This window comes from Monodelphis domestica, chromosome 5 (assembly GCF_027887165.1).
Source record: "Monodelphis domestica isolate mMonDom1 chromosome 5, mMonDom1.pri, whole genome shotgun sequence".
NCBI classification, from domain to species: Eukaryota; Metazoa; Chordata; class Mammalia; order Didelphimorphia; family Didelphidae; genus Monodelphis; species Monodelphis domestica.
The window spans coordinates 45,784,666-45,801,669 of record NC_077231.1 but is presented as its reverse complement, the minus strand read 5'-3'; positions in this window follow the sequence as shown (position 1 = coordinate 45,801,669).

Below are 17,004 nucleotides of genomic sequence, written 5' to 3'. Positions count from 1 at the left end.
CTATAATTTTCTTTCTCTGTTTTTGACCTGCTTGGTTTTGGAATCAGTACCATGTTTGTGTCATAAAAGGAGTTTGGTAGAAATCCCTCTTTGCTTATTATGTCAAATAGTTTGTTAAGTATTGGGATTAACTGTTCTCTGAATGTTTGATAGAATTCACTTGTGAATCCATCAGGCCCTGGGCATTTTTTCTTAGGTATTTCTTTGATGGCCTGTTGGATTTCAATTTCTGATATGGGATTATTTAAGAATTCTATTTCCTCTTCTGTTAGTCTAGGCAGTTTGTATTTTTGTATGTATTTGTCCATATCACCTAGATTGGTATATTTATTGCCATATAATTGGGCAAAGTAATTTTTAATGATTGCCTTAATTTCCTCTTCATTGGAGATGATGTCCCCATTTTCATCTTTGCTGCTGTTAATTTGCTTTTCTTCTTTCCTTTTTTGAATTAGGTTGACCAGTACTTTGTCTATTTTGTTTGTTTTTTCAAAGTACCAGCTTCTAGTCTTATTTATTAGTTTATGGGGTGTTCAGGAGGGGTAGCACCTTGGTATGGAGGGCTTGTCGTGCCCTGCTAGGGCAGCTCTCCAGCCTCTGACCCCCACCTGACACCCAGCTCTCACTTGTGGCTCCTAGTAGTTGCTAGCATGCAGCAGTGGCCACACCCGGGGCAACAGAGTCGACAGGCCGGCCAAACCTTGTTAGGGTAGCCATCATGTCGTCGTCGACCCCTGGTGAAGTAGGGCTTTGCACACCCAGCATGTGAAGACTGTTTTGGCAGAACAGGTGGAAGAAACCAACAGGAAGGTTCAACGGCTGAGATGGCGATACAGCAAGACACTGTGGAGTGCTTAGGGTGTGTTGGAACACAAAGGACAACATGACCACCCAATGCAGCTGAGGAAGTCTCCAGGTGTAACAATTTTTCGTGCCACAGGACCCAGGCTTCCAACGCTGAGAGAGTGGGACTGTCTCTGTGCACCGACTTTTCCACTTAAATCTTTTTCATGCACAAGTATCTAATCATCATTCTCAGCTTCTGAGAGACTACTACTACTAGTTCTATTACTTTCAATTTTATTAATTTCTCCCTTAATTTTTAGGATCTCCAATTTGGTTTTCTTCTGGGGTTTTTAAATTTGTTCGCTTTTAAGTTTTTTTATTTGCATTTCCAATTCATTGATCTCTGCCCTCCCTAGTTTGTTAATTTATACACTAAGGGATATGAATTTTCCTCTGATTACTACTTTGGCTGCATTCCATAAGGTTTGAAAGGATACCTCACCATTGTAATTTTCCTCGATGAAATTATTAATTGCTTCTATGATTTGTTCTCTAACTAACCAATTTTGGAGTATCATATTATTTAATTTCCAATTAATTTTTTATTTGGTTCTCCATGTACCCTTACTGATCATTATTTTTATTGCCTTATGATCCGAAAAGGCTGCATTTATTATTTCTGCTTTTCTGCATTTGTATGCCATGTTTCTGTGACCTAGTGTATGGTCAATCTTTGTGAATGTGCCATGTGCTGCTGAGAAGAAGGTGTATTCCTTCTTGTCCCTATTTATTTTTCTCCATATGTCTATTAACTCTAATTTTTCTAAGATTTCATTCACTTCTTTTACCTCTTTCTTGTTTATTTTTTTATTTGATTTGTCTAAATTTGATAGTGGTTGGTTCAAATCTCCCACTGGTATGGTTTTACTGTGTTTTACTGGGTGCTATACTATTTGGTGTATACATGTTGATTAGTGATATTTCCTCATTATCTAAAGTCCCTTTTAACAAAATATAGTTACCTTCCCTATCCCTTTTAATCAGGTCTATTTTTGCTTTAGTTTTGTCAGATATCATGATAGCAACTCCTGCCTTCTTTCTATCAGTTGAGGCCCAGAAGTTCTTACTCCATCCTTTAATTCTGACCTTGTGAGTGTCTACCCACCTCGTGTGTCTTTCTTGAAGACAACATATGGTAGGGTTTTGGATTCTAATCCATTCTGCTATTCGTGTACATTTTATGGGTGAGTTCATCCCATTCACGTTCAAAGTTATGATTGTCACTTGTGGACTCCCTGGAATTTTGATATTCTACCCTAGATCTGACCTTTCTTCTTTAGCTATAACCTTTTAATACAGTGATTTACTTTAAATTAGTCCCCCTTGTCCCCTCCCTTGATATGTTTCCCTTTCTAGCCCCTCCCTTTTTGTTCCCTCCCCCTCCCTTCTCTCTTTCCCTCCCTTTTTGTGTTCCCTTCTCCTACCCCCCCCCCCCCCGGTTTTCCCTTCTCCCTTACCGTGTTGGGTAAGATAAAATTCAAGATCCCAATGGATCTGGATGTTCTTCCCTCTCAGAGTTGATTTCACTGAGAGTAAGGTTTAAGTGAAAACTCTCTTCCTCTCCTTCTTATAGGAGTTTTCTTCCCCTCCCCTTCTCATGTGTATCTTTGTGTGAGAAAGATTATTCTATTTTGGTTTTTTCTTCCCCCGTATTTCTTGGAGTATATCTTAGTACCATCAATGATTCCCCCTCCCTTTTTCTTTTTCTATCCCCCCTTTCTCCATATCATCTTGATGCCCCCAATGTTCCCTATGCATGATTCTTCTTACTACTGTAATGATGCACACAATTTTTGAGTTACACATTACATTTCCCCCCACATATTAATATATATAAAGTGAAATCAATGTAGTCCTTATAGAAGAAAGTTTGAATAAACGAAAAAGATAACATTTTCCTCCTTTTCCCTTTCCTTCATATTTACCTTTTCAGGTATTCCTTGCTCTTTGTGTCTGGATGTTGAATTTTCCACAGAGCTCTGGTCTTTTCTTTACAAAAACTTGGAAATCTTCTATTTTGTTGAATTCCCATACTTTCCCCTGGAAGTATATAGTCAGTTTTGATGGAAAGCTGATTCTTGGTTGAAGACCCAGCTCTCTTGCCTTTCTGAAAATCATGTTCCATACCTTACGGTCATTCAGAGTGGAAATTGCAAGGTCTTGTGTGACCCTGATTGGCATTTCTTTATATCTAAATTGTCTTTTTCTGGCTTCTTGTAAGATTTTTTCTTTCGCTTGAAAGCTTTGGAACTTGGCAATTACATTCCAGGGAGTTGACTTTTGGGGGTTTAATGTAGAGGGTGTTCTGTGAGCTCTGTCAGTGGCTGTATTGCCCCCTTGTTCTAGAATCTCTGGGCAGTTTTCTTTGAGGATATCTTGTATTATGATGTCAAGATTATTATTTATTTCTGGCTTTTCTGGTAGGCCAATTATTCTCAGATTGTCTCTCCTTCCTCTGTTTTCCAAGTCTGTCATCTTGTCAGTGAGATATTTTATGTTCTCTTCTAATTTCTTGATCTTTTGGCTTTGCTTTATTAATTCTTGCTCTTTTGCAAGATCATTGTCTTCCAGTTGCCTAATTCTGACCTTTAAAGCCTGGTTTTCCTTTTCAGTTTGGTCAAACTGTTTCTGTAGTTGCGTTTTTTCATGCTTCAGATTGCTGAGTTCCTTTTGGATTGTTTCCCATTTTTCCTCCCAGGCTTCCATCTTTTTGATAATTTCAAATTTAAATTCTTGAAGAGGTTGTGGAGAATTTCCATATCCTTTGGAAGGTTTTGGAGCATTTGCTTGTGTTTCCTCTTCTATCTCCTCTGTATTTTGTATTTTTGCTCCATAAAATGTGCCAAAGGTCACCCCCTTATTCTTCCTTTTCTTGGTGTTTGGAGGCTTTTGTACTTCTGTACTGTTTGCCATCTCTTTCTGAGTGAGGAGGACTGGCTCTTCGTGTATCTGTCTGATGATCTGAGGCTTTAGCCCCAGGAAAATTGTCTGTTCTCCACAGCTGCTCTGTCTTCCCGGGGTAGCCCAGGGTCTTCCCTCCCCTGCCTGCTGGTGTTTTGGGTGTTACTGCTCTCAGTTCCCTCCAGTTGCTTCTCCGCTGCCTTACTTCCATGCTCTGAGCTTGGCACAGCACTGTCCGCAAGGTACCTCAGTGCCTTTGCCAGCCCTGAGGTTTCTGTTCTTTCAGAAGACTCTGCATGCTAAGGTGGGAGGGCTCCTGATGGGATTAAGTTCAGCTGGATTGGACTGCATCTGCCCTGAAGCAGAAACCTCCACTGCTGTCTGTATTGAGTGCCCCGAGACTGGCCCAAGTTACTTTCAAGGTACGCCCTTCGAAGCAGCCCCTTTGCCAGCCCTGACGTTTTTGTTCTTTCAGAAGATCCTGCACTCTAAGGGGGGAGGGGTCCTGGCCTCCCTGCTCTCTGAGGGCTCCTGATGGGATTGGGTTCAGCTGGGTTGGACTGGATTTGCCCTGAGGCAGGAATCTTCTGTGAGACTCAGATGAAAGACCCAGCCAGGGGGCTACTGGCTGCCCCCTGTCTCTCTCTGTTTCCCTGCTGTCTGTGTTGGGCACCCCTGAGACTGGCTCAGGTTGCTTTCAAGTTGCGTCCTTCAGAGTAGCCAGCCCTGAGGCCTTTTTGCCAGCCCTGAGGTTCCCGCTGCTGCCGTGGGCTCAGAGCTCTGGGTTGGGGGGGAATGGGTCCTGGGGCCTTCCTTCTGCCTACCCCTTAGATCCGAGTGATCTATGGTTCTGGCTTTTGGGGGGTGTACCTTTTGGTCCGAGTCCAGGAGGAGGGTTCCCTGGCTCTGTCCTGTTATTCAGTTTGAATTTCGGTGCCCTAGGAATATTCAGTTTGTGATTGGTAAGGAAGGGTTTTCAGAGGTCTTAACTTTTGCTGCCTCTAAGACGCCATCTTGACTGGAAGTCCCAGGTGTGCCCACCAAGAAGGTTTTAAAGCCACAAGGGATAGGGTAGCTCAGCTCTTTTGTGCTAATGTCACAGGGGTCATAATAAAGACAGATGGGTACAGCTGGGTGGCTCAGTGCATTGAGAGCCAGGCCTAGAGATGGGAGGTCCTGGGTTCCAATCTAGCTTTAGACATTTCCTAGCTGTGTGATGCTGGACAAGTTACTTAACCCCCATTGCTTAGCCCTTACCACTCTTCTGCCTTGGAACCACTGCATAGTATTTATTCTAAGACAGAAGGTAAGGCCTTAAAAAATGAATTAAAACAATAAATAAAGACAGATAACCCTCAAGGTCTGAATGGAAAGGACAAGTACCAGCTGCCTATCTTCTGGACATTCAGTAAGAAAGCACGTACAGCCAAGGAACTTTTCCTTGACTGATTCCGTCAGTCAAGTGTTTTATGCCAAAGGTTAGAAAATACCTTGTCTTTTGTTTAGTATTATTCTCCTCCAATTTGTTTCATTAAAATGTTCATATTTTCTTTTTATACAGAATTTTTATTTAATATTGACCTACATCTAGCACATGACCAAATAATTAACCTATATTTTACAATAAGGTACTGTAAACACCTCATAAAAAAGAAAAAATAACTTAGAAAGAACTGGTAGAGTTTAAATCCAGACCAAAGCAAACTCTTTTCTCTTTCTGTCTTAATTTCTTTTTTGTTTGCTTTTCCTTCCACAAAAGGATTAATATGGGAAAATGTTTTACATGATCACACATGTAAAATCCATATCAGATTACTTACCATTTCAGTGAGAGTGGGAAGAGGGAAGAGGGAAAGTGAGATCTTGAGACTCAAATTTTTGAAAAAATGCTAATAATTGTTTTTATATGTAATTGAGGAAAAATGAAATATAAGTAAAGATAAGAAAGACTTCTGTTCTCTGTTTTAACTAACTATTCCAAATTTCACTTTGGGAAACAGTGGCCCTTGCCATTAATGATCTATTTCCTGGGCTTTAATTGTGAATCTTAAAAGTACTCAGACTCTACTTTAAGATTTGAGTAAGCTATTCCCCATTTTTAACAAGAGAGGTACTTGATCAGGAATGTATTGAGAACTTTTAAAATTACTCCACCCTACTCAGACAGTGCCTTAGGGGAAGATAAAGTTGCAAACTCCTGATTGAACAATGAAAAGTCCCTAACTCATACTTATAGTAAGGCTAGAACCTTAAGCTAGGTCTATTTTTAGATCTAATACAAAAAGGTGTTAAGTACCTATAAAGGTTAAATTAATCACAAAAAGGTCAAGCAACTTACAAAAGGCAAGCTTAACAAAAGAGGTGTGAAGTACTCAGAGAATTTAATCTAAACAGAGGTGAGAACCAAAGAAGATAAGAACTAAGAATGGGCAGTCCTGGGAAAAAGCGTCTACTGTGACTGGTAGAAGTGAAAATTTAGGGGAGGTGACATAAGAGAAAATTTCTTTAAAAGGAAGGGGTAAAAGGTAATTTGGGAGTTGGAGTTTGGAGATGAAGTGAGGACATTTTGAATGGAGTTCGCAATTGAATTCAGTGTGGAATTAGACTCTGAACTCAGTTCAGGAGATTCAGTAGAGGACTGGAGCTTGCTTGGAGATGATCTTGTGGTGAGTGATAAAGACTGGCTCGCTCTCTCTTAGGCTCAGGCCTAGGCCAAATGGCGGAGGCCCTTTTCTACTGCTTGGCTATTCTCTCTCTCTCTATCTCTCTCTCTCTCTCTCTCTCTCTCTCTCTCTCTCTCTCTCTCTCTCTCTCTCCTCTTCCCTTAATTCCTTCATTTATATTAATTAAAATCTCCATAAATCCCCAGCTGACTTGGGTATTTTTCATATTTGAGAATTTCTCATGGCAACCACTTATTTTAGATTTTAAGTCAATACACTAAAAATTATCCTTACAGTTTGGCCAAAACCTTTACAGCTTTGGCATTTACCGTTTTAAACATTTACACAATGTACTTGGGAGGAGAAGATCAAACAGAAGTTTGAATGAAATGTTCTATTTCTTTGAACTTTTAAATTTCCTTTTATAGAAGTCAAAACATTGTGATTTTATCTTGCCTATTGAATCACCTAGTAGATTTATACTTTCCATTGCAGTATTATGTTCTCTTTTGTTTTCCCTTGTGATTTTATATTTCACATTGTGATTTTTAGATTTTCCCCATCTTGCTTAGTCTAGCACCCAGGGATGTACACACCCACATTACACTGGCATGTACTAGCAAATGACAAATCAGAAACAACTTACTGCCCCCTGGGATGTCCTAAGCCAAGCTTGAGCCACCATTGGCACATGTGAGACGCAGGAAGTGTGGTAGAGAACTGCCTTTGGAGTTCTCGTCACTTCCTGTGGAGAGGGCTAGACACCAGTTTGATCCTGGAACACGAGCTTGGAGGAGCTCCCACAGACAGCTTCCCTCAATTGGTCACATGAGTGAAAGGACTGACTTCCCTTTCCCTTGGCTCTCCAAGGCCTTGAACTCCTGTGTGGTTCAGCCTGAGCCGGAGCAGATTGAGTTAACTCTTTTTCTCTATCTCTCTCTCTTTCTTAATTTCTTTCTCCTGTTGTAATTAAATCACCATAAAACTCCATTCTGACTTGAGTGTTTCATTTAGGATTTAAAAATTAAAATCCTTGGCAACCAAGTAGTTATTATATTCAGTCTCAACCATAATTTAAACCTTAGCAACATCATTTCATGATCAAGGTCATAATGCAAGGGACTGTGATAAAGAATGGGTGAAATGTATAAGGCTTTGACTTTATTATTTTATTGACTTTTGTATCAGACCTTTGATTTCTATGGTAAAAGGAACTCTAGGTGAGGTAATTTACTTGATTAATCCAGACCAGCACCTGCCTTGCACTTTATGGTCTTTGAGAAATGTCTGGAACACTGAAGAGTTAAGTGACCTATCCAGGGGCACAAAACCATTAGGGGTCAAAGGTGGAATTTAAATCCAGTAATTTCCTAACCTCATGTAGCCAGCTTTGACATAGTGTCCCTAATAATGATCATGTATGCAAGACAATAGAATATGAAATTGAGAGTTAGAATCTAGTCCAGTTCATTCCCAATCCATATGCAAGAAGGAATCCTCCTTACAAAATAAATTGATGAGGAGGCATTCAGCCTTTGCTTGAATCCAAAACACCTTTTATTTTTAACTTCTCTGATTCTTTTACCAACTCCATGTGAGGTGTAGTAATTTTATAGGCTTCAAATCATTATATAAACATAAATTATTATCATTACCAATGGAGAAAAGCTGAAGCATAATATAACAATAAAGGATAATGCAAGATGATGAATCCTTTTTCAAAATCACTTTTTCTCTGAAGAAATTTTTTTGTTTAATCTTTAAATATTTGTATGACTCTCATGGGAAAGAGATGAATTATGTTTTTAGCTTCTCCCAAGGTAGTGGAGCTAGAAACAGTGCATGGAAGCTGCAAAAAGATAAATTTTAGTTAATATCTAGGGGAGGAAAACCCCTTGTTAATGAGAATGCGTTGCCTCAGGAACTAGGAATAGGAAAAAATCTATTACTTCATTTAGTAGAGAGAGCTCCCAGGTGAAGAAACTCCTATTACTAAAAGAGTTGCCAGGAGCACAAAGAAGTTAAGTGCTTTGCTCAGCCAATAGGCCATGTGTGTCACAGGTGGCACATGAATACAAGACTTCCTGAAGAGAAACATAATTTCATTGCACACCTGACTCCTACCTTTGAAGTAATGAGAGACAGTGGCATTCCTATGATGCCAGCTTTTCTGGTCTCCAGTCTCATGGTAGATGAGGAGAAACACCATTCAATTAAATAACTTGTCTCCTTTCTTCCAAAGAGGGAAAGGCCATTCCAATAAGTTCCCAGTCTGGTCGTGCATTGATGGAAAGAAGAACAAAACACCATTCCTTCAGCTCCAAACATCTGTCCCCTTGGCTTAAATGTTTAAGGCTCCGAGATGACTGCACCCTTATGGACAATCAAAAATCTACCTAAACTCATTCCTCAGTGATTAACAAACTGCTTCTTCATCATACCCTCCATTGTTTTGAACCACTTGAAGTCATCATTTAAACTTGTTTCCTGCCTGCAAAGTCTGATCCTTTATTTCCATTCATCTTTCCCCAGTGTGCCACTCTAAAGCTAACCATCTCTTCAGCTAAGCTCTCTGGAATACCTATTCCATATACAAAAAAATGGCTTTGGGCTTAATTTTTTTTCTTTTCCCTAGGTGAAAGCTGACTCCCTCAATGGCACAGTCTCCCTTTCTAGCACTACTAGCATTTTGACTCATTCATCCCACTCACTGTTGAGGTGGAGGGAGTTTTTAATAATTTTTGCTCCCCATTGCTACTTCCAGATTCTCCTTCTACCTCCATAATTTAGTAACCTTTGCACCTTTGAGATTCACTCAATCCATATTTACCATTCCTTTTTTTTGTCCTTCAATGAGTTCAGTGCCTGGCTCACAGTCTTTCTTCCTCAACTTCTGCTCTCACTCAAGGGGATTTCAATATTTCTCAACCTGGCACTTCCTCATTTCTAATAAGCTATTCTTCTACTCTAACCTCAGCCAAACAGAGATAGTTATGCCCCTAATCTTGGCATGACACACAAATATATTAATTCCATATTTATTTACTTCAAAATTCCCTCATCTGGTCAGAATTTTTTGTCATTTCACCTCTCCCTCTGCCTTGAAATCCCAAACTCTGGTCTTCATCTACAGTATGACATCCATTTCTTTGACCCCCTCAGTTGTTTTCCAGGTCATTGTCCCTAAAGTGATGATACTCTCTTCTTTTCCCCATTCTTGTACCCTTGTACCCTATCCCCTTGATGTACCAATTCTGTTTTATTCTGTCCTATTGTCTTGAGTGTCTTGTTCCCTTATTGATTTGATTACCTTGCTTTGAAAAGTCTCAGTCTTAGATCACTTCTCACCATCCACTGCCTTCATCCCTATACGCATGCTGCTAAAAAGAAACTCGAAGTCATGAAACCATGTTGATTGCATCCACTAAGTTTGTTACATGACCACCCCTGGACCCTCACTACTTCAAGGCAATCTTTTTACACATTCCTAATTGATTTTCCATCTCACTTAATGGAGAGTCTCTTCTAAAATTTTTCCTCTCTTCTTGAACTTACCATGAATTTCTTTCTCCTCACTCTTTCAGCTAAGAACCCTGTCTTATATTCCCCGACCCCCCCCAATTGAGATCATTTGCCAAGAGATTCCTTTTTCTCTATTCTTCTTCAACTTTGATCACCCACATGCCTTCTATCACTGTGTCCTCCTTCAACTCTGCCACATATGAAGAAATGATGCTGGAAGCAGCTAGGTGGCTCAGTGGGTAGACAAACCTTGAGATGAGAGGTCCTGGGTTCAAATAATATAGGGGACAGTGGATAGGGACAATAGGTAGTAGGACATCAGGGTCCAGAAAATCAAAGGTTGTATCCTCTGATTCCTGTGCCCCAATATCTATTCCTATAGTTATCATTCCAAAAGTTGTGGTTTCCATTATCATTATTATAGTTATTTCTATAATTATCACTTCTGTAGTTGTTATTAAACTGCAGATTCCTTCTGAGTACCTTGAGTAAAGTTCTACACTCTACCATTCTGTGGTCCTTATCACAGAATTGGCAGGTAATGGATCAATAATTAGATTCCTGGAGAAGGGCAAGTGCCATTGATTGAGTATGCCCACTTTCCATTTTAGGCATCTTATCTTTTAAAAATCTCAATTCTTTCTTTATTTCCTCTATGATATCATTATTTCCAAATCCAAACTCAATTATTCTGTCCATGAATCCAGAGGGTGTCTCTTCCTCATTTTGTTTAATTCTTTCAAATTCTGTCCACTTATCTGTACTGTCTACACATTCTCTCATTGCTGTTAAGATGGGCTCTCTACAACAGTATAGTTGTAGATAATCCTCAGAGTTGTTATAGTCCTGTTCAGGATCCTGAGATGGCCAATGTGCTGCATTGAGCCCCTGGGTTTTGTTGACATGAACAATTATTTTATTTTTTTCACATTCAGTTAAAAAAAGCCTGTAGCAAGTTTTCAACATCCTTATAAGATGGGTTATACTGAAAAAATATGTCTGTCATCTTTTTTATTACTAGAAAGGAATCTTGTTCATATGTGGGAATATTTCATGTAAATTCATTTATTTCTTTGGGGGGGGATTAAGTTTAGCCAAGATTTTCAGACCATGAGAGAATTAGTCTGTTAGCTGAGCTATAGGGAAGGTGTTTTCCATCTCTATTTCAGGGAAGGAAATTTCCTCATTTACAAGTTAAGAAACAGGTCTGTCAGGTTCAGACCTGTTTTTAGTGGGGTGGATATTTGCCAACTGATCCTATAAGAAACATTTTAATTTTTTCAATTGGGCTTGTGTGTTCTCCTGCATTTTAGCCTCAATTTTAAAAATATTTTCCTTTGTTTTATCTTCTGATTTTTGCATGTTTTTCTGAATTTCAGCTGCAAATTTTTTTCATGTTAGCATCTCTAAGCACAGTGCTGAGGAGTACAAGAATGACATTAACTAATAATATGAAAATTGGAGGTATGCTGAATTCTTCAATGTCCCTAATTCTTCAACCGCCATATAAATGTCAAAGAATGTAGTATTCATTTTTATATATAAGTTTTGTAATTATTTTCCTAGCAGGATTCTCAAAACATGTGGGGAGCAGGACAAGGCTAAAACTCTTTCCTGATCTCCCTCACTCCTAATTAAGAGTAATCTAGGCTGTATTGTCAGTGAAGGTTGCCTAAAAACAAAACAGCTGTGTTCAATTCAAAATAAGGAGAAACAAGAGAAATAAAAATGTTTTATACCCACCTGCTCTTTCAGCTGTGTTTCAAACTTTTTAAAAGGCTGATTTGAGTAAGTAATAAAGAAAGAAAGGAAAGAGATTTCATAGGAATTTGAGGGTCCTGGTCACAACCTTCATGGATTAGCCAGACTTCAATGATAATTTTAGGGTTGTGACTTAAAATCTAGATTTAATTGGTCACCAAGGGAAATCTCAAATAACCCAAGTCAGCCTGGATATTTATGGTAATTTAATTAATATAGAGGAAAGGAATTTAAGGAGAAGGAGGGAAGAGAATATAGGATTTCTCCTGCCTGGCCTGTACCAGGGGGAGTTTTAAAATCCCCACCTCTAGGTCTCTGAAGAAGAGTAAGGGCTTCTAAGAAGATAAAGTTGGAAAGTAAAGGAGGAAAACTCAGCCAGAAACTCACCACCAAACTGGACAATAGCTTGTAGCCATGCTAAGATGCTGAAAGGTCCAGTACACTGCCACCAGCCAATTCTCTGCCACCAGAAAGGTGCCAGAGAGAGGAAGTGAACCAAATATATAGACTCTTGTGTCTTCTCCTCTACGTGCCCATTCTTTTTAGTTCTCATCTTCTTTGATTAGATTATATCTTTAGTGTTACTTAATACTTCTTTGTTAAGTTCACCTTTTGTTAGTTACTTGATCTTTTTGTGATTAATTTAACCTTTATAGTTACTTAACACCTTTTTGTATTAAGATATAAAAATAGACTTAGCTTAATGTTCTAGCTTCACTATAAGTTGAGAGCTAAGTATATTCATTGTTTAATCAGGAGTTTACAACTTTATCTTCCCATAAAGTAAGATCTAAGTGGGGTGGAGTAATTTAAAGTGCACACTACCAAAGCAAGCACTGCTTTTCTTCTTTAACAAGCATTATTAAGCACTCTGGAAGAGCCACCATATGTAAGGACATCTTAAACTCAATATGTCCAAAACTGAATTTGTTATCTATTGCCCAAACCCTCCCTTCTTCCATACTTTCTTATCCCTACCAAAGGAGCCATTAGACTTTTGGTTTCCCAACCTTCTCAATGTCCCTCAATCCACATATCCCATCAGTTGTCAAATCTTTTACAGAGGTGTATGGGGTGTTCAGGGTGGGTTAGTGTCTTGGATGTGAAGGTTTTTAGAACCTGTTTTTGTGCTCATTCTTCTTAAGTGTCTACCTGTCACCCAGCTCTCACCTGTGCCTCTAAGAAGCTACAGAATGAATGTACAGAGGCCATAGCCCAGTAAACTGTGTCAGCAGACAAGATAAACCAGCTTGAGGGTAACCAAGAGCCTGAAACATGTTGGTGAGTTAAGAGGTGTCTACTGATTATTCATTTTAACTTCCAGTCAAGATGGCGGCTTAGAAGCTGCGAAAGTTCAGACCTCAGAAACCCTTCCTTACCGATCTCAAACTGAGAGCTCCTAGGATACCGAAATTCAAGCTGAACAACAGGACAGACCCGGGGAACCCTCCTCCTGGACCTGGATCAAAAGATATGGCCCCCCAAAAACCAAAACCCTAGATCACTTGGACCTAAGGGGCAGGAAGAAGGAAGGTCCCAGGACCCATCCCCCCCAACCCAGAGTGCTGAGCCCACAGCAGCAGCAGGAACTTCAGGGTTGGCAAAAGGGCCCCAGGGCTGGCTATTTTGAAGGACTCACCTTGAAAGCAACCTAAGCCAGTCTCCGGGATGCCCAACACAGACAGCAGGGAAATATAGAGAGAAGGGGGAAGCCTGTAGACCCCTGGCTGGGTCCTTCCAACTGAGTCTCAAGGGAGGTCCCAGCTTTAGGGCACCAGCTGAACCCAATCCCATCAGGAGCCCTCAGAGCTACTGAAAGGAGAGAAATCTTAGGGCCGGCAAAGGGGTTGCTCCGAAGAGCTTATCTTGAGAGTAATCTGGGCCAGTCTCCAGGCATTCAACACAGATTGTGGAGGAGGAGGTTTTTTGCTTTAGGGCTCATTCAGTACAAACAAGCTGAACCTAATCCCATCAGGAGCCCTCAGAGCCCAGGAAGGCCATGACCCCTCCCCCCTTAGAAAGCAGAGTCTTATGAAAGAACCAGCTGAACCTACCTCTATCAAGAGCCCTCAGAGCCCAGGGAGGCCATGACCCCTCCCCGCTTAGAGAGTAGAGTCTTCTGAAAGAACCAGCTGAATCTAATCCCATCAAAAATCTCCAGAACGCAGGGAAGCCCAGGCTCCCCACCCATCCTCATTGACTGCTGGACTTTAAGCCAATCAAAAGTCTCCAGAAGATGGGGAAGTTCAAACCCCCAACAACCCTCCCCCAGAGACTACACCAAGAGATCTTCTGTTAAAGCTCCAAGAGGGGAGACTGATAGAAGTCCCCAAAAAACAAAGAAAATGAGAGGAACAAGAGCACAGACAAATACAGGGAGTAAAGAAGGGGTGAATTTGAGCAAACAACAGAAAAAGAAGACAGAAACTACAATAGACAGCTACTACTCAGCAAATGGAACAGAAGGGGAGAGATCTGCAAATGATAAATCAGAAATCCCAGAGAATTGGATACAGGCTGTGGAAGAACTCAAAACACAACTAAGAGAGGCTGAAGAAAATTGGGAAAAGAACTTGAAAATTAAGATAAGTCATCTGGAAACAGAAGCACTTGAACTAAAACAAGAAAATAGTATCTTGAAAGCCAAAATCAACCAGCTGGAAAATGAGGCAAAGGAGATGAAAGATAAGGCAAAGGGGATGAAACATGAGGTAAAGAGGATGAAAGATGATCTTCAAAGAAACTCAGACCAGAAGGAAAAAGATGACCAAAAAGCCAAAGATGAAATCCAATCTTTAAGAATCAGAGTAAAACAACTTGAATCAAGCGACCTCACAAGGCAGCAGGACACTATAAAACAAAACAAAAAGAATGAAAAAATTGAGGAAAATGTGAAGCATCTCATTCACAAAACAGACGATTTAGAAAATCGTTCACGAAGAGACAATTTAAGAATAATTGGACTACCAGAAGACCACGACAAAAGAAAAAGCCTGGACATAATACCAGAGGAAATTATCCAGGAAAACTGTCCCGAAATCCTAGAACAAGAGGGGAAAGTAGAGATTGAAAGAATCCACAGATCACCCCCTGTATTTAATCCCCAATTGACAACACCAAGAAATGTTATAGCCAAATTCAAAAATAATCAGATGAAAGAAAAGATATTACAAGCTGCCAAGAAGAAGCCATTCAGATACCATGGAAACACAGTGAGGTTAACACAGGATCTGGCTGCATCCACACTGAAGGACTGAGAAGTATGGAATATGATATTCCGGAAAGCAAGTGAACTAGGTCTACAACCAAGAATAAAATACCCATCAAAACTGACTATATTCTTACAGGGGAATGTAGGGTCATTCAACACAACAGAAGAGTTCCAAGCATTCATAAATAAAAGATCATACCTGAACAGAAAATTTGATGTCCAACCACAGAAATCAAGAGAATCATCAAAAGGTAATTAAAAAAGAGGGAAAAAACAAACAAAACAACAACAAAAATTTTATAAGAGACTCAGTAAGTTAAAATATGTATCCCTATAAGAAAAGAGGTCATTGGTAACTTAAAAAACTGTTGCTATCCCCTAAGCAGCTAGAAGAATTACACTCAGAGGGAACAGTGACAAACTGTATAGGATGAAAGGACAAGACATAAATAGGTATATAGATATATGCATACATAAATACATATACATGTGTATGTATATATGTATATATACATATACATGACTAGAGCTAAAAAAGAAAAGAGGTTATGACTAAAAGAAATGGGAAAAGAAACAAATGGGGGTAAATTGATATGTCACAAAGAATCTCTTGGTGGGAGGGGGGAGAACATCGATACACTGGAAGGGTAAAGAGGTTGGAGACAGGAAATACTCAACTCTTACGTACTTTGAAACTGACCCAAAGAGGGAAGAACAACCCAATCCATTGGGGAAGAGAATAGATCTGTGCCCTATAGGGGAGTAGAAGGGTAAAAAAACGGACTGGTGGGGAGGGAAGCAGTACAAGGGAGGGAGAGGGTGGGGGAAAATTTTAAAAAGACTACAGGGGAAAGTAAGGGAGGGAATAAGAAGGGAGGAGGGTAGAAAGGGAAGTAAAATAAGGGAGGGAACAAGGGGGGGGCTGACTATAAACAAACATTGGTATAGAAGGAAATAGTGAAAGAAGAAAAGGCAGGACCAGGAGTAGAAATCAAAATGCTGGGAAATACACAGCTAGTAATCACAACTCTGAATGTGAATGGAATGAACTCACCCATAAAACGCAAGCAAATAGCAGAGTGGATTAGAATCCAAAACCCTAACATATGCTGTCTGCAAGAAACACACATGAGGAAGGTAGATACGCATAGGGTGAAAGTAAGAGGATGGAGCCAAACCTATTGGGCATCAAATGATAAAAAGAAGGCAGGAGTAGAAATCATGATATCTGACAAAGCCAAAGTAAAAATAAATTTAGTTAAAAGAGACAGGGAAGGTAATTACATCCTGATAAAAGGCAGTATAGACAACGAGGAAATATCTGTACTCAATATGTATGCACCAAATGGCAGAGCATCCAAATTTTTAAAGGAGAAACTAGAGGAGCTCAAGGATGAAATAGATAGAAAAACTATACTAGTGGGAGATCTGAACCTTCCCCTATCCAAACTAGATAAATCAAATAAAAAAATAAATAAGAAAGAGGTGAGAGAAGCAAATGAAATCTTAGAAAAATTAGAGTTAGTAGACATATGGAGAAAAATAAATAGGGACGAAAAGAAATACACCTTCTTTTTAGCAGTACATGGTATATTCACAAAAATTGACCATGTACTAGGGCACAAAATTATTGCAAACAAGTGCAAAAGGGCAGAAACAATAAATGCAACCTTCTCAGACCACAGTGCAATAAAAATAATAATTACCAAGGGTACATGGATAGATAAATCAAAAATTAATTGGAAATTAAACAATATGATTCTCCAAAACCAGTTACTTAAAGAACAAATCGTAGAAACAATTAATAACTTCATTGAAGAAAATGACAATGGTGAGACATCCTTTCAAAACCTATGGGTTGCAGCCAAAGCAGTACTCAGGGGGAAATTGATATCCTTGAGTTCATATATAAACAAATTAAGAAGGGCAGAGGTCAATGAATTGGGCATGCAAATTAAAAAACTAGAAAGTAAACAAATTAAAAATCCTCAGATGAAGACTAAATTAGGGATCCTAAAAATCAAAGGAGAAATTAATAAAATTGAAAGTCAAAGAACTATTGATTTAATAAATAAGACTAGAAGCTGGTACTTTGAAAAA